Genomic DNA, 18,277 nt, shown 5'->3' on the forward strand with positions numbered 1-18,277 from the left:
TTCCCCTCATCGGTAAGACGGGGACAATGTTCATTTGCCTGACGGTTGTTTGTCAGCTGTGTTGTAAAGATGAAGAAAAGAAGATTCCCTCAAACACTTGCAATTCCTCAAAAGTAAATGTTGCCATAGTAACCCAAAGCATTCGTTGGGGTTTCAGTTCATTGTTGGAAAATTTTTCAAAAACTAGCTTCTACGTGGGGGAAGAAAGAGAGACATCATGTTAAAATCACCCATTCAGGTAACACCTGGCAACTTATCTACAGATCAGGCATCACTTCCGGAAGGTTCGGGAGTGCGTGTGGTGAGAGTAACTCACAGAGAAAAAGCTTAGCACAGCTCCTCGCGGCTCAGCCATCTGGCGAGCCCTCTCTCCCCACCACCCTTCTGCTGCTCACCTGGTGGAGGGCCTGCCCAGGGTCGGCAGGGGGCAGGTCTGCAGACCCAAGGCCAGGCTGGTGCTGCAGCAGCAAGCACAGCAATCCAGCCACGAGACAGGAGAGCCCATTAATTGGCTAATTTTGCTTATAATGTTTGGTCACTACTTGGCAGGCCCTGCTGTCTCTTGGGTGGTATTTACTTGGCTCGTTTGGAGAACTGGCCTGGTTTGGAATTGTTTTTTAAATGGCATGATGTGAGCTTCTAATGGTTCCAATCTAAGGTGAGCTCCTGTCTTTCCCTTTCTCTAGCCTAGATCTGTTCTTCTGGCCCTAGTACATCCAACCAAGCGGATTCAGAGGTGAATCTCTGTAGGTATCTCAAAATTTCTGCTCCTCTCTAACCTCAGGGTCTTTGGTTTAAGGTGAAGGAGGATGGTTGTAAATTCTAGCTAGCCACACTCTGCCTTGGGACTCCTCTTTCAACTAGACCCTTTAATGCAACATGGGGAAGTCTACCTGAGGGAAGTCTCCAGTTTCTAATGTCATCCCAGGTCTGGAGCACCAAAGGAAATAAATTAGTCAGATGTTTACTGCAGTCTGACCTGCAGCGTTTTTCTTCTGAGGGGTGTGTGTGTGTGTGTGTGTGTGTGTGTGTTTCTAAGACATTTTTGGCTCTTTGTGAAAACTTACTAGAAATTGCCGAATAAAGATGAGCCCATGGCTCTACCCTTGATTTGAAGTTTTAGTTCAATGAAGTTTTTCTAATTTCTTTAGAAATTAGAAAACACTAATTTCTGTAGTGTTTCATCTTTCAAACTTTTTACAGGTCTTGGAAACATGTTCTTTTTGACATGGTGTCCACCACAAAACCACCTTACTCCCCAGTCCTTCCTCCTTTAGACCTAGAGGGAGAGCAAGTCTCCTACTATCAACTTTCAGGTCTTTAAGAACTTCATAACTATTTTCCTTCTACTCTTTCCCTCAAGAAAAGGGCATTTCTGCTTTCTCTCTTTCTAGTGCTTTTCTGGAAATGCCTTTTTATAACTCAGTTTTTCTAGCTTCCTCTTTTTACTTGTCAAAGATTTTCCGAAATTCCGTTTCCTTCACAATGATCATTCTGCCCATCAGAGGGATGTTGGTGACTTATCTCAACATCCAGTGTACACAATCTTTTCATTCTTCTGCTTTTGCATAATGAAGATTCCTTAATTTTCCTGTTTTCCCAATGCCTGCCCCTTGGGGTATGTTACTTCCCAGACTTGCAGGTTTTCGGTTGCCAAGTCTTCAATGTCAGATGTTGTCTTTACTTAACCCTGTCTACTTTTTCCTATGACTCCAGGTACTTGGGGTAATTTAATTTTCGTTCACAATGATGAGGAGCTCTGGTTTACAAATGGCAAAATGAGGTGCAGATAGATTCCTCAGAACAAATTAGTGGCTTGATTAGACATGGAGTTAATCTTCCAGTGCATGAGTTATTTGGCCACATTCTCCAGAGTTTCTCATGTTTTTTGATCCCACTATGAATGTGCAGAAAAGACAGGAGCCATTTTTTTTAAGGCTACGTTCTGCTCTATTTCCCCTACAACTGGGTGGACATTTTACAACTGCTATATGAGGAAAATGAAACTCCGCATTTTAAAGAGCAATACCATTTGAGCCTTCATCTAATTTTTAAACTTCTAATAAGCTCTCAGATTGTGACTTGTTTTTCTGAAGGAACTAATTTGGTTAGTGGTCAGTTACGGTTCTTTTTAAGGATAAGACAGAGTTGTTGAAACCCAATTCCTTTTGAAGCTATCCTTTGTAGTGAACTTGTAACTTTGGTACTGGTGTGTATGTGCGTGTGTGTGTACACATGTCTTGGGGTCCCGGTGAGAAGAGCAAAACTGTAAGCATCGTGGAGTAAATGTTCATTGCTAAATTTGAAGTTAAGAGCTCTTCTCTGAGCTCAAGTTTCACTGAAAACCCAAAGCATGGGCCAAATTCAGCAGAAGGCTTATTTGCGGTTGTGACCCTGGAGGACTGGGCAAATTCGATAGTTCTTTAAGACTGGTTTCTGGAGGATCCCGGGTCAGTTTGTGGGAGAGAGTCTGTGTCCAATTAGGACTTGATGTGTGAGGAGGGTCTACTTCTTTTTTCTTTTTTCTTTTAATTTAAATTCAATTTGCCAACATATAGTATAACACCCAGTACTCATCCCATCAAGTGGAGGAGGGTCTACTTGTGATCTGAAGGACAATTTGGAAGTCCTCTAAAGGGAAGCCACACATATGTGTGTCCTTATAGACACAGACAGATGGACATCTGAGTTGTATAAGGTGTGTATGTGAGAGGCGTTTCCAACTACATTTCATTTGGATACTCTCGGGTTCAGAGAACTGTACTAAAAGAAAAAAAATAAAAATAAAAGGGAGGACATTTTCTGTGTTAAGAAATTCAGAAACCTGAAACAAAAGTAGAGAATGCTCTACATCCTCCCTGGGCTGGTTTCACTAGAGCCTTTTGAGTGATATTCAGAAGGACGATAATCGCTGGTGCTCACTTTGGAACTCCAACTTGAAAGAAATATTTCTGACATAAATAATTTGCAAGCATTAGATCTAGAAAATCGTAGCATGGCTTCCCAATTACTAAGCGCAGGCTCACACCCATGCGTGCTTTGCTCCATGAGATGCTTTGTACATAAAACAATTAGATCTGCCTATGTATCTTGTCACCAATCAGATCATGGCTTCGTGTTAAAGCAAGACAAATACAAGCCTGCATTCCTTGCACAGGGAAAAACATAAGTGAATTATTTTGAAAATTTGATTGTGAGATATGCCTGCTCCATCTGAGAGAGAGAGAAATGGCAGAGAGGGAGGGAGGGAGGGAGAGAGAGAGAGAGAGAGAGAGAGAGAGAGAGAGAGAGAAAGGGCAGAACTGACCCTTTGTCCCTATAAAATCCCCACTGTAGTGGAATAAGCTTCTCATGTTTGCTGGTAAATGACAATAGAAAAGAATTAGGCTATTGCTACTTTTTTGAAATTCCATGAAAAGCAGTGCAAACACCCACCCCTCAAAAAGAAAAAACAGTGGGAGAAGAGAATGTAAAATACTTTCCAGATAGCAAGTTTGGTGAAGAATACAGAATGGTGTCTTTCTCCCTCGTGCCTCTGAGTGTTTTCCTCTTTGTTTTGACTCTGACCTTAGTTCTCCACATCTGGTGTGATAGAAAGCAAGAAGGCGCAATTCTTACAACATGGCCATCTTTTTTTTTTTTTTTTTAAGATTTTATTTATTCACTCATGAGAGACAGAGAGTGAGAGGCAGAGACACAGGCAGAGGGAGAAGCAGGTTCCCTGTGGGGAGCCCGATGCAGGACTCGATCCTGGGACCCTGAGATCATGACCTGAGCCAAAGGCAGATGCTCAACCACTGAGCCACCCAGATGCCCCCATGGCCAATGTCTTAAAGGAAGACTCAGTCATGTGCTAGAACTTAGGAAGAGCTTTTTCTACATGAAAGAGAAGATAAGGGGGGGGGGGTGGATAGATACGTATGTGTGTCTGCTCATGCAAAATTTGTATTTAAAGACAAAAATCTTGTGTATCTGGAAATAATTGAGACCTCACATGATATATAAATCAATGAAGGAAAATGCATAAACAATCCAGAGAGCAACCAAGAAACAGATTAATGTAAAATAATATGATTTGGTGACACGTTGGCTTCTGCCTTCTTTTTAGGTAATGAAAACACATGTTTGTGTAGTCTGGTTTCCAGGACATTCCCTTTCAAGTATCTTCAAAAACATTATCTTATCTCTGGCTCACTCCCCTCTTAACCTTGGTCTGATGTCTGGGATAATGATGGTGAATGCTCACAAGATCCAGAAAGCAGTATGTTAACCGTACAGTGTTCAAAATTGTTCACGGGATGGAGACACTGGTGTGTGCATATTCTGTGGTATAGCAGCAGAAAGGACGGACGGAGGGCCCTTTATGTTGTCTGATAATGCAGCTCTTTGAAACATTGCTGGCAGACTCTCTTCACATCATGTCACACAAGACAAGAAATGGGACAGGCCCTCTCTGCTTCTCGATTCATCGACCTGCCATACAATACAACAAACCAGCTTTTTCAAGGCCCTCTGAATGAAGGCCTGTGCCTGCAAGGGAAATTTAATTGGATTTCTTTATGGGTTGCAACAATCCAATGAAAAATTATGTAAGAATGGCATGATTCAGTTTCAGCATGCACTTGAATAATAATATTTTTTTATTTATAACAAGAATTCTTTAAAAAATAATAAGAATTTTTAAATGAAAACACCCTGCAACAGCACTTTTCAGCTCAGCTAGACCAGGCAGCCCAACTTTATGCACCATAGCTCGTGTTGTGTGCATGTTTGTGTCGCTGTCCCAGCTTAGAAAATGATTTTAAATGCATAGATTACATTCAGAATGGAGTCGGAGGCTTTCAAAAGCGCCCAGTTTGGCTTTCTGGAAGAATAATGTTGTCTTTAACAATGTCCCCTGCTTTGAACCAAAGTGCATTTGTGAATCCTGGAGAGGAAGAAAAGGTCCATCACTCCGTCCATTCTTTGGAACACCTTTGTGACATTCGAAGATTAAGTCCTCTGGAATGTTTTGACATCTCCATATTGGTTGAAATGGCACTGAGGATTGTTTCTTATCCTCCTCCTGGAAGTGGGCAAGTGGCCAGTACCTGCCAAAAACTCCTTTCTTGATATTCCTTTGCCAAGGTCCTCCCTCCTGCTCCCATGGTTCCAGGTGTCCTTTTTGGCTCGCTGGGCTGCAGACGGAGCAGAAAGGAGTGCACTGCCTCCACTTCGATCCACAAATTTCCACACAGTTAAAATACAAGATGGTAGGTCATTAGGCTCATTTCTTTTATGACCACAGCTATCACATCTCTTTTTAATCTTCCTTTATTCATCAAATCACAGTTCTTCCCACTGCCAAAAACACATTTTCGCCTAGTACAACTGGTCAACCCATACTCATCTTTCAAGACTGGGTTCAAGTATCAGTTCCTCTGAAATGCATCTTACAACCCATTCCAGAGTAAGTACTTTCCCCTTTAGCTCCCATTGCTCCTGGTGTGTACATATATACCTCCCCACCCTAGTTCTTGTTACATTGTTGTAACTGTTTTCATGGGCTGGGCTCTCCCAGTAGACAGTGAGCTGAATTCAAGGGCCATCAGCCATATTTATCATTGTACTCTCAGTACTTGATACAGGGCCTGGCACGAAACAGGAATTTAATAAATAGTTCTTAAGTGTATGAATGAATCAATGAATGATGAATGAATTGATGAATGAGTAGATAAAGATAAAATATGGGTAGCCCTCACATACATGCCCAGCCAGAAATAAATCTATTTTTCCAAAGAAGTATAATAAAATGCAGGATTTTATACTCCTGAACCAAGGCCCTATGATTAATTTCTATAGAAAGAAAAAACATCATACTCATTTATGTAGACACAATATGCCTAAAAACTGTATAGTGGAAAGCTTTTAAATACACATATAAATTGGTTGAACAGGACAATCCAGTAACCAATCATTTGGTATTTGCATGATAGCTCATAATAATAATAGTATCTGACATTAGTACGTGCCTTGCAGTTTTCAAAGTACTTTTTCTTTCTCGATCTTGTATTTATTCAGCAAATGTTTACTGAAGGTCAGCTATGATCTAGTCACTGTGCTATAAGTGCTATGGTGAGCAAGATAGTCCTCATGGAGCTTATAGTCTAGTGGAGGAGGCAGATTTTAAACAGATCATCACACAGAAGATTTTAACCATGAACATACTGCACATGAAAAGGAACAGAATAGTAGGTGAGTACCTACTGCACTTTCTTTTACTTGAGCTTTGCATTTTTGTAAAGATTTCAGACAAGTATCCATCAACATGTGTCATGATTAAACCAAAATGGACAAAGTTTACAATCACTAGCAAGAGTGGAAGCAAGATTTGAATCCAGTGTTCTACTTCCAAGTGGGGCTAGGTATTGAAGATGGCTTGAATGTGAACTACACAAGCCACTGACTTGGGAACACTCCAGAAACTTCTTCACTGAGGTAGAAGGAAGAGATCCCAGCTTGGTGAATGGGAAGGACCTGAAAGCCAGAAAGCAAGCCTTATAGGAGTGTCTCATACTCGGGAGGCTTGGTCACCAACCTGACAGTGTTTGGCTGTGTGTGGTGGGGATGGTGTTGGAGGGGCACCAACACCAGGGGTGTTCATGATGTGTTCTAGCCTCCTGTATTGGCATGATAATGGTCACCACTTAAACACTATGACATGCCAGGCATTTACAATATATTAATCTCCATTTTTAAAAAAAAGATTTTATTTATTTATTCATGGCGCAGAGAGAGAGAGAGAGAGAGAGAGAGAGAGAGAGAGAGAAGCAGCCTCCGTGCAGGGAGCCCGATGAGGGACTCGACCCCGGGTCTCCAGGATCACACCCTGGGCCGAAGGCAGAGCTAAACTGCTGGGCCACTGGGGCTGCCCTATTAATCTCCATTTTATGGGTGACAAAAGGCAGAACATCACAAGAGCCAGGGCTTAGAGAAATTAAGGAATCTGCTCAAGAGCACAGAGCTAGAGGGTGATGATATGGGGATTTGAACACAATTCTCTGGCCTCAGAACCTGTGTATGGAGCTGTTACCTACTGTGTCTTCTGCTTTCTGACCTGCAGATCTCATGGTTTTATAAATTTGGCAGATCTCAAAGAACTTTTCCAACGTCTTTGCTCTTATACTGGAGCATAGATGTTAGAGGATTCCCAGGATAATCAGGTTGGTTACTTTGAAATGATGAGAAAAAAAAAAAAAAGAAATGATGAAGATTCAAAAATGGATTTTAAGATTTTGATAAGAACTCTCCACAATGTGCGTGCACACACACAGACACACACACATACACGACACACACTTACTTCTGCTCTAGAGCCTGTCTTTTAGCTCTACTTTCTTGCCACCAAGAAGAACCTCAAACGGGTTGGGGGCCTCTTTGACTACAATGGGATCCACATGTGTGCATCTGGAGACAGCGTTTGGCTAGTGGGAAAGAAATGAATTGTCATTTTCAGTGACCGTAGAGAGAAAACTTGATCCAAGAGCCTCTTTTTACCATGGGAAGTAGCTTTGTTGGTAACAGTCCTAATCTTCTTTTTCAGCGGGCGAACAGGGTAATGATGCTTTTGGCCAAGGGTCATGGGGAGTGTGGCACTTGGGGGAATAGCTGAGCATTCACAGGAGGAAATGCAATCGCAGGCATTGTAAAACCACTGCCATTCAACCCCTCCAGCAGCCCCAGCCCCTCACATTTCAGTCACTCATAACTTTATGACAAATTCCCCTTTTGGGAGAAAACTTTCCAAGTTCACTCTCTGCTCCCTGGGGGTCAGCTTTTTATGGGAAATTTGTGCTAAATCAGCATAGCTCTGTTCAAGTTGGAGAAATCCTAGACACAATACACTTTCCCTCCGCCAACTTGAAAGAGATGGTCAGCAGGGAACATCCCCTGAGGTTGCCGTCTTGGGGACGTCTCTTGTTTCTAAAAGTTCCAGGCTTGGATACGCTCATAGTGATGATGAGAAACAGCATCGCCAGTTTCAGAGATGGCTGGATCAATGACAGAACCAATAAAAGGATACTGCTGGGGAATGGAGACAAATGTAAGGGAGATTGGGAGGCACTAAATGAATGAACAGAGATATTATAACTCAGAAAATATTCATTGAAAGGGACTTCTCTGATTCGGGGGTGGGTGGGTAGAACCAACAAACTTTCAGGTTCAGATGGGAAAACATAATGCTAGAACACACCCATCTGTGTAGGAAGTCACAAGAGTTAGTCTCTCAAATTGGGTAGCTAATGTGTCCTGAGGATCTACCAAGTGCCAGACACCACATGAAGCCATTGGTATTGTGTCCCGTCGTTCTCACCACAAGCCTATATGACAAAAATGACTATCCACATTTTATAGATAGTGAAACAGAATCTTGTTTGTTCACTTAGCCAAGAAATATTTTGAAGAGTTTATCAAAGGCTTAAAGCAGTGAACACAACTACAAAATGCCCTTCTCGGGAAGATCACATTCCTGTGGGGTAGGACGGAGATAGGTAACAGTTATATGGCAAACAGCCGTAAGAGTGATGTCAAAAAATAAAGCAGGTGTGAGATGCCATCGGGGGACCAGGGCAGAGCTCTCTGATGAGGTGACATGTAAGTACAGCCAGGAAGAAAAGTATCCTTGGTGACTGGAGCACAGAGAACAAAAGAGTGTGATAAGACATGAAGTTAGAGAGTTAATCTAGAGCAAGATCACATAGGGCTTTGTGACCTTGAGAAGGTTTTTGACTTTATTTTAAATGCCAAAGCAAGATACTGGAGGGTAAGTAAGCAGCACACATTCAGCTGCTATGATAATATAATAAGATGGGGATCTAGTTCTCTTTCATGTGACACCCAGAGGCAGGAAATCCAGAGTTGTTGGAGTAGCTGTGCTCCACCCCTCCTTGGGGTATGATGATGGACATCAGCTCACCAGCAAAGAAGAGGAAAAAGAAGCAGACAAGCCTCCCTTTCTTTTAGCATGTGGCATTGTACATGTGGTTTCAACTCATGGACCACTTGCTTCAAGTCACATGGCTCCAGTATAGTCACATGGGCACACTGACTGCAATGGAAGCTAAAGCCAGAGTCTTTGGTCATCACCCAGATAAACTTTGGAAATTGGATGAATAAAGAAAGGAAGAATGGATGTTGGGAGACTGTGATTTAGTCACAGAAGATTTTGACTAGAGGAGTAATATGATCTGACTCATGTTTTCAAAAGACTGTTCTAAACATTGGCGGGGAAGAATGGAAAAAGGAGACTAATTAGGAAGCACTTTTAATAATCCAGGTAATGAATAATAATGGCCTAGGGTGACAGGAATGGAGATGGTGAGGAGTGTCCGGATTCTGGATATATTTAAAAGTAAAGCAAGAAAGATTTTCCTGATGGATAAGAATGTGAGGTCAAATATGACTGAAAATTTTTAGTTTGAGTACTAAGAGATTGGACTTACTATTCACTGAGATGGAAAGAATGGGCAAAGTTTTGGGGTTAAGTCAAGGGTTTGGTTTTGGACATATGAAGTTTGAGATGACTATCAATAATCCAAATAGAAATGTCTAGAAGGAAGTTGGAATTGTTTCTCCCATTTGGGAGGAAGATCAGGACGGGACGTTTAAAGTCACACTCAGAGAGATGAAGACTTTGGTGCAGCTAAGAACCCCACCCCGCTCACATCCATCTTTTGACAAAGTCTCTGCTCTCTCCACTAGTTCACGCTAATGATCCGACTCTCCATCACCTGGGACCTGCTGATCAGCCTTTTCAGACCTATTGCTAATTGCTCCTCCCTTCTTCCTATCCTATACCTTTGTTCAACTTTGATTTGTGCCCTTAATATTTCACTACAGAAAGGAAACAAAATATGCTCCAGTCCAGGAGAGAGACTGCCCAGAAAGGGGTATCCTAAGGACCAGAAACCCCAAAAGATAAACCAAAGAACATGAGATGAAAAGCAGAGCTGGAATGGAAAACTGATGGGATGGGCTCACCAGGAAAAAAGAATCATGGGGTCTGAAGGCACAAGTCATGGATAAAACAGCAGGATGAGGTGGCAGCTGGGGTGTGTGATCACAGTTGTCAGGAAATAGAAAGAATACCACCAGAACCCGGGCAGTTAGGTGAGGAGCTTCTGGGACCATGTCTTTGAATGTGCAGAAAGTATAGGACCGACCTTTAGTTCAGGGCTCTATTTGCTTAGCTGAGACACCTGCTTGGGCTGTTCATGGCGCAACTATTAAAAACAGCTTTCATAAAGATATCGCGGGGGTTGGGGGAGCCCTGGAGCTGGGCTTGGGGACTTACAATAAAATTCCTTTAATTTTTATCATCTCTTTGTTTCTACCAAGACTATGTTAGCTGAAAAAGAGCACAATTCTAGAAGAATAGTGAAAGTTGAGAGTGTCATCATTAGACTTTGCTTCTGTGGTCTTCATCAATTCACTTTCCCAATGACCTATTCTCAAATGGCTCAGAGAGCTAAGGGATTTTTGTCCTCCTGTACTAGTGGCCTTATTACAGACTGAATTGTGTCCTCCTGGAAAATTCATGTTGTTGAACTCCTAACTTCCAGTACCTCAGCATTGTGATTTTATATGAAAATTGGGTAGTTAGAGATGTAATTAATTAAGATTAGGTCATTACAGTGGGGCGTAATCCAATATGACTGGTCCTTATAAAATAGGGAAAGTTGGACACAGAAACATGTATAGTGGGAAGATGATATGAATAGACACAGGGAGAAGATGGTCATCTATAAGCCATGAGAAAGGCTTGGGACAGATTACTCCCCCCCCCCCCCACAGCCCTTAGAAGGAATAAATCCTGCCAACATCTTGATTTCAGACTCCCAGCATCCAGAACCATGAGGCAATAAATTTCTGTTTTCTGCCACTCAGTTTGTGATACTTTGTTACAGCAGCCCTAGCAAATTTTCCTTGGCCTCCACATGTAACTTCAACAAGTGTACACAGGAGGATACCAGACTTAGCCTGAGGACAAGGCATTTATGCAAGAAATTTTTCCTCACCTCTAATTTGTTGTGAAGTCCTATGCTGATCCCTCTGGCTTTGTCTTTACTGATGCTTTTCAGGACCTGAGAATCATTTTTCCAGCTGCATAGCTACACCAGCAGCCCTGGTGAAATAGATTCATGTCATATACCTTATAGAATGTCAACTACCAAATCATGGGAGAAAGAGAAAGAGTGCAGTTCAAATGATGCCAGGGAGTTTACCCAGCATCCTACTCAATATGTTAATTCTTCACAATGAGTCTGGGCTAAGACACAGGAATCTGCTGTATCCTCCTTTCTCAATTCCCATATGCCTTCACATGAGAACATCTTCCAGGTAAAGGTGATTCCTATATGTAAAGATGCATATTATTCACTCCTCAGGATTTAAATTCTTTGCCTTATAAGATGACTGTAATCCCCATCCCTACATAGATGGTAACCTCACAAGAAGGCACTTTCAGTGAACACAATGGCATCATTTGGGGACCCTCACATAGGTATCATGCTCCATGGCATGAATTGGACCAGGCACAACAGACTAATTAGAAGATGCCACCCGGAGTGTTTGTGAAATTTTTTCTTGTGACAAGGTGACAATAAATGGATAGGCCTGGTATGAAAGAGCAAAAGGCCAGCCAAGTTTAAACTTCTTTTTTAAGTTCTAGACAGTTTTATACAAAACAAACCTATGTAGAACTCAATGTAAAAAACAGGTGAAGGTGGAGCTTCTCTCTAGGCCAGAATCACAGCAGTCAAGCATCTCAAGGTAGGTCATAAAGATGGGTGAAGAGTACCAGGTGCAGCTCTGATGAACTGGTCTAAAGAGGCAGCTGCTAGGATGAGTCTCAAGTGTTATCAAATCTTCTACTTCCAAGGGAAGTCAGAAAGCTGGATTGTTATGTGAAACTCCTGATTTCTAAAACTTCCCCTCTGTGAAAGACATTGTTAAATGAATGAAAAGATAAACCACAGACTGGGAGAAAACATTTGTAAAGCACAGGCAATAGAGGATGTATAATCAAAATATACAACAGTAAGAAAACAAGCAACCCAATTAAAATGGGCAAAAGATTTGAACAGGCACTTTGCTAAGGAGGATCTACAGATGACAAATAGGCATGTAAAAAATATGCTCAACACCATATATTATGACTTGTGGGAATTCCCAATTAACCCAATAATGAAGGAGTGGCTGGGTTGCTCAGTGGTTGGGCACCTGCCTTCCGCTCAGTCATGATCACAGGGTCTGGGACAGGTTCCCTGTGAAGAGCCTGCTTCTCCCTCTGCCTATGTCTCTGCCCCTCTCTCTCAGTCTATGTCTCTCATGAATAAATAAACAAATATTTAAAAAAACAAAACAAAACAAAACAAAACAAAACAAAACAATAAGGTGCCACTACAACTTACTAGAATGGGTAAAAAAAAAAAAAAAAAAAAATACACCGACAACACCAAATGCTGCTGAAGATGTAGAACAACAGCAGTTCTCAGTCATTGCTGGTGGGAATTCAAAATGGTACAGCCACATTGACCACACTGTTGGTCATTACTTACAAAGCTAAATATAGTCTTAGCATACACTCCAGCATTCATGTTCCCTGGTATTTACCCAAATTAGTAAAAAACTTATGTCATACAAAAACCCACAGGTGGATGTTTACAGTAGTTTTATTATAATTGTCCAAACTTATGAGCAACCAAGATGTCTTTCAGTAGGTAAATGGATAAATAAACTGTGATACATCCATAGTGCTAGAAAGAAATAGCTATTAAGCCCTGGGAAGACATGGAGGAAATTTAAATGCATCTTGCTAAGTGAAAGTTACCAATCTGAAAATGCTACATTCTGTATAATTCCAACTATATGCCATTCAGGGAAAAAACAAAACTATAGAGACAGTAAAAAGATCAGTGGATGCCAGGGCGTTGGGGGAAGGGGGGATGAATATACAGAGCACAGGGGATTCTGAGAGCAGTGAAAATATTCTCTATGTTACTATAATGGGTGTGCACTTGCAAAACCCACAAAATGTACAAAACAAAGAGTGAACCCTAATATAAACTGTGGATTTTAGTTAGTAATCTTGTATCATTATTGATTCATCAATTGTACCAAGTATATGATACTAAAGCAAGGCGCTAATAAAAAAGAAGGGAGGGTGGGGCAGAGGGAGGAGGAAGGGAAGAGTTAGTATCTGGAAACTCTGTACTTTCTATCCAATTTTTCTATAAATCTAAAACTGCTATGCAAAAATCAAGTAATTAAAAAACATTTAATTTTGAGAATTTAGCTGCTATTTCAATATTGAAAGGAAAATAAAACCATTGTATAAGTCAAGAGAAATGCATTTGTAAACTGACCAGATCTGCTTGATTTTACTTCTGTTCCAGGCCCCTGTGGTAGCCCTAAGGACACTGCCATGGATACAAGGGTCCACAGGACACAGTTTGAAGACCACAGATCATTCCAGTGTCCTGTCTTTAGAGGGGAGGGAATGGAGGCCCCCAAAAGGTGAGATGACTCAGCTAGGGTGAACTGACCCATAGGTGATAGAGTTAAGACTGAGATTCCAGCTTCTTCTCCAAGACACCTTTCCTAAGGCCTCAAGCCCTCAGTTTTGTGTCTCTTCATTGCTGATGAAAGAGAAAGGGCTCATTTTCATAGAGGCAGACACTGAATTGTTGAGGCTTGGATTTGGAAAGGGGAAGACAAAAATGGATTGGAAAGATTAGCGGAATAGACATGGGAAGCTGTGGACAAAGGCTTCAAGACTGTCATCAAAGCTCCTGCACTGCCAGTTCCTGGCTGGGCAGCCTCTTAGGGAACTGTACATAATGGCTCAGTTTCCCAGGCTGGTAAATGGTTGGTTCTGTCCTACAACTCAGCCCTTCCTTGAAAAGATTCTAAAGACTGCCCTAAAATGTCACCCTCAATCACTTGGTACACTCCTCATAACCAGTGTCCCTCAAGGTGAGCCTTTGACTCTGACAGGATCCAGTTAGAGTGTAAAACGTTCCTGACTTGGAAAATTTATAGAACCCCTTATTATCCTTTCCCCAGATGAATGTAGTGGAGGGTGACAGGAAGAGGGGAGCTGATACCATTGGGAACTTAGCCTTAGTTTGCTCTGTTTTATTCCCACAGCCTCATTCTAAGTAGGTAGAATGAATCCCAGATTCCAGAGGAGAAAACTAAAACTCATTATGGTGATGTAAGTGCCTGGAATCTCACAGCTACGTGGTGTGGAGCCAGAACTCAGGCCACATTGGTGTCACCAACCCTTGCCACTTCCAGTTCAGATTATGTCATCACTCAGCACCAAGCAAAGCTTCTTTGGTTACTCAGCTTTGCAGGCACTAATGATGGATCTTTTGGACTTAGAAGAAAAATGTGAGGAGCCACCAGTGGAGTTCCTCCTTTGTACCTCCTTGGTGCTGTCCTTTGATGGAGAAAGATTTATTCTTCTAGCAAGACACTTCCTGCAAGGCCATGATGACACTTCATTTTTTATCCTGGTCATCGATTGAGAAGGACGTATGAATGTATGTTGTAGCCACTTGGTCAACGCTAAAGACTTGAGGGGAAGAGAGCAAAGCATTTATGGAGTGCCTATGAATGCTCATAGCTACCATTATTGAACGCTAACTGGGCCAGGCACTGTACATGCCATGAGCTATTTTATCCTCATCACACCTTCCAAGGCAGGCACCATTCTTACTGCCACAATTTCACAAGACAACTGAAGTACACAGAGGTTAGTTTGCCCAAGGTCATGTTGGTCATAAATGAGAAAGCCGGGGTGGGACTCCTAGGCCCCTGCCATAATAACTCCTTGGCACCTACCTAGTAGCCTGGGTTGGTGTCCCGGTGTTTTGTGGGACTGAACCTATGAGGCAGTTGCAATTGGTTACAAACATTGGTGCTCAGTATCCTGGCTTCATCACATACCAGTTACTTACCCTCTCTCTGTCTGAGTTTCCCATTGGTAAAGTGGGGGTGACAGTACCAATCTTGTGGGGTGACTGGGAGGGTTAATATGCATAAGGAAACTAGCACTTTCCCTCCGATTTAATAAAAGCGAAGAATGAGTTTCCGAGAGATTAAGTCACTTGCCAAAGATCACACAGCTGGTGAGTATATTGCCTTCTTGGACAGGAGGGAGAGGAGAGTTGGGGGCTGCTTCTGAAATGAATGTAATTCACTCTAAAACGAATATAATTTGGCCACCAAATGCAGTGGAGAGCATCGGCTTCTAATAGAGAAAATATGATTTAGTGGTTGGTTTTTAAACTAAACAAATTTACTGTGGTCTCTAAATGAGTCTCATGACAAGAACAAAACATTTCTTTTGCCCCAGATTACCAATATCACATGTTAAGGAGAGAAAACCAGATGGCTCTTAAGCTGGTGTCGGTGGAAATATATATAGGTGGGTTGTTTTTTATAGCTGTTGGCATATAAAATAAGTCATTATTCTAAATAGAAAAATATTGATGATGTCATCGAGGCCATTGAAAGACACATCAACCTGATCTGATGAACTGGGGAATCAATAGATACTTTCCAAACAAGATGACATGCCTTTTTAATTGGTTGTGTGAGTGTGATATACTGTATACTGCAAAGATCAAAGTTAATTCCTACTGGTTTGGGGTTTTGATTGTTGTTTTTGGATGCAGACACTTTTGCATCCACTTAGTGTATTATTAGTAGTAATAAGACAACCTGCCATGTGTGCTTCTGCTCCAACAGGGGCAAATTTATTGTCATATTTGCCAAGAACATAATAAGATGGCATTACTACCTACTTCCCAGGTGGTCATGGGATAGCTGGTGTGGGTTTGGTCTACCTTTAGTGCATGGGACATCAGCCAAAGAGTGTCGCATTTGTTGAAAGATGTCAGTTCAGAGGCAGGTGACTTAGTAAATAATCCAATCACTTCTGGTTGTGTTGTCTCTGAGCAATTGCCCTGGCCTCAAATGGAGCCCAACCGAACCATGGAAACACATCCTTGTTTTTGAAACACCTTGTTGATGATGGCTCGAGGTCAGAGGTTAAGATTAAGGAGAGGTGGGGTCCGGTTGCTGTGTTGCACGGCTTCTACTTGTGCAATGTTTTTCTGATAGTAGCTTTCCAAGAAGCAGGTCCTGGTAAACAGGAGAAGGCTTTGCCCCAAAGGACTTGACAATCCCCTCATGTATTTCTTGGTGCCTTTTCCTGATTTCACATTGTTTGGGGGAGATTTGCTTTGGGAAAGTGACTGCAGGTCCAGAGAGGCCCACATGGGGGAAGAGGAGTGAGAGGATTCTGAAAATTCCCCAGGAAATCAGGGCTAGACAGGACTTTAGAAAATAGTTGGTCCCCTCTTTGTAGGCAAGAAGGAGTTTCAACTTACAGCACAGCAGAGAAATGATATATCAAATGAATATCAAACAAATTAAAAATGTTTTTAATTTAAAAATTTAATGAAACATTAAAAAACTTAAATTTTAAATTGTAATTTTTTTAAATTTAAAAATATATTTTAATATGTATAGATTTATATATTATCTATATTATATACAATGTATTATGATAAATTGAATTTAATTAAAAATTGATTTTAAAATTAAATTTAATTAAAATTTAAAAAATATATATTTTAAAACATTTGCTTAGCATGGTGGTGTTTGGGTGACACTAAAAAAGAAAAGAATGTAATATAACTTGAACTTCTGTGAAACTGTTCTCTGGAATACCCACATTTTGAAGAAAGTAATACATGAAAGAAAGGGAGGAAAAGGCAGAGAAAAAATATGAATGAAGAAAGCGAAGGTGAGGGGGATGACAGACATGGAAGAATGACAAGGAAACCCCCACACCAGTGTCCTAGCCCCAAGACCAGCTGCTCCCCGCCCGCTAGTATCACACGGTGCTCTGTCCTGGCCATGGGAAGTTTCCCACCGAGTAGGAACTCAGTGTGTAAAAGCCATCTGCTCACAGGCAAAGAAACATCTGGTGTTCTGGGCCCCTCCACGTGTCCTTGGCATCTCTGGATGGTACCTGGTTGTCTTCCCTCAGGAGCCAAAACAAGAGGCACCCAACAGTTGTTATGGAAGGAGAGGGTGGGGGTCTGAACGTAAGGGAGGGGGGAGAGTATATGGAAAGGTGAAGCCATCACACCGCAGCCAAGCAGGGTGGCTGGGAGGTGGGTCTGGACACACCCACGCTCTCTTAAGAAGGTTCTTCGGCCTCTGTGGAGGGTCCCTGCCCATGGAGTATTCACACTGGAAGAGAAAGCAGCTGTCGTGCTCCAGACCAAGCCCATATTTATAATGACCGACACTGCCTGAGATTTACAAGACTGGCCCTTAGGAGGGAAGCGCCAAAGAACACACACCAACCTTGAAATGGACTTGGTTCATCACTCTGCACCTTATCACCTCTTCATCAATCAGAATGACGGTTTTTATGGTTGTCTTTCCAGCCCAGGGTCAGCAGTAGGGCAGTTGGGCTTCTCTTGGGTTCCTTCCTCCTGAGAATGTTAGGTGACCTCGCTGCATTCTTTCCCACCACACCTCCTAGAGGATTTTTTCTGCTTACTCTTGGCTGGGCTGCTGCTTACTGGGGCCCAGTCCTTGCTATGAAGGTGGTATCCTATCCTTCAGATGAGTCGTTTAGACCTCCAAGGCCTCTGTTTTCTGACTCGAGAAATAGGCAAAATGACAGTGCTGGCAGGGCAGGTTCTTGAGAGATTTTTATTTGTAAAGATTTTGTTTATTCATGAGAGACACAGAGAGGGAGAGGGGGGCGGCAGAGAACAGGCAGAGGGAGAAGCAGGCTCCGTGCAGGGAGCCTGATGTGGGACCTGATCCAAGGACCCTGGGATCATGCCCTGAGCTGAAGGCAGACGCTCCATCACTGAGCCACCCAGGTGTCCAGGTTCTTGAGAGATTTAGATGAAATAACTCACATGAAGCACTTAGGTGGTAATAACGCCTGATGCAAATGTTAACTCTCCTTCTCCTTCTCCTCCTAATCCTTCTTCTTTTCCAAAGGGGCTTTTGTGGCTGGGTCCCACTTTAGTCCAACCGATCACAGTTTCCAATCAGTCCTGCTTTCTTCCCTGCGGGGCGATGTCACTGCCACTCCGGATGGCCCCCTGCCAGGGATGAAAGACCCCATCACATCAGAAGGGAATTTAAAAGAAGCAGTGTTGTCACCTGACTTCATGTTTTCTCATTGGAATCA

General features: G+C 42.2%; 2 long non-coding RNA genes across 2 annotated transcripts in view; one reads left to right on the forward strand and one right to left on the reverse strand.

The window, feature by feature from the left end:
* LOC112649845 (uncharacterized) overlaps positions 1-17,561 on the reverse strand; it is a 36,226-nt gene extending 18,665 nt beyond the window's left edge. The window contains exon 1 of the long non-coding RNA XR_003129746.3: positions 17,431-17,561. This is a non-coding gene — a long non-coding RNA (uncharacterized LOC112649845). The remainder of the gene's footprint in view (positions 1-17,430) is intronic.
* LOC125756051 (uncharacterized) lies at positions 4,157-16,448 on the forward strand. Its single transcript, XR_007414003.1, has 4 exons — positions 4,157-5,449; positions 6,061-6,234; positions 13,437-13,557; positions 14,191-16,448. It is a non-coding gene; the product is annotated as an uncharacterized LOC125756051 (long non-coding RNA).
* Positions 17,562-18,277: the final 716 nt, after the last annotated feature.

Source organism: Canis lupus, chromosome 11 (genome assembly GCF_003254725.2).
Source record: "Canis lupus dingo isolate Sandy chromosome 11, ASM325472v2, whole genome shotgun sequence".
Taxonomy (NCBI): Eukaryota; Metazoa; Chordata; class Mammalia; order Carnivora; family Canidae; genus Canis; species Canis lupus.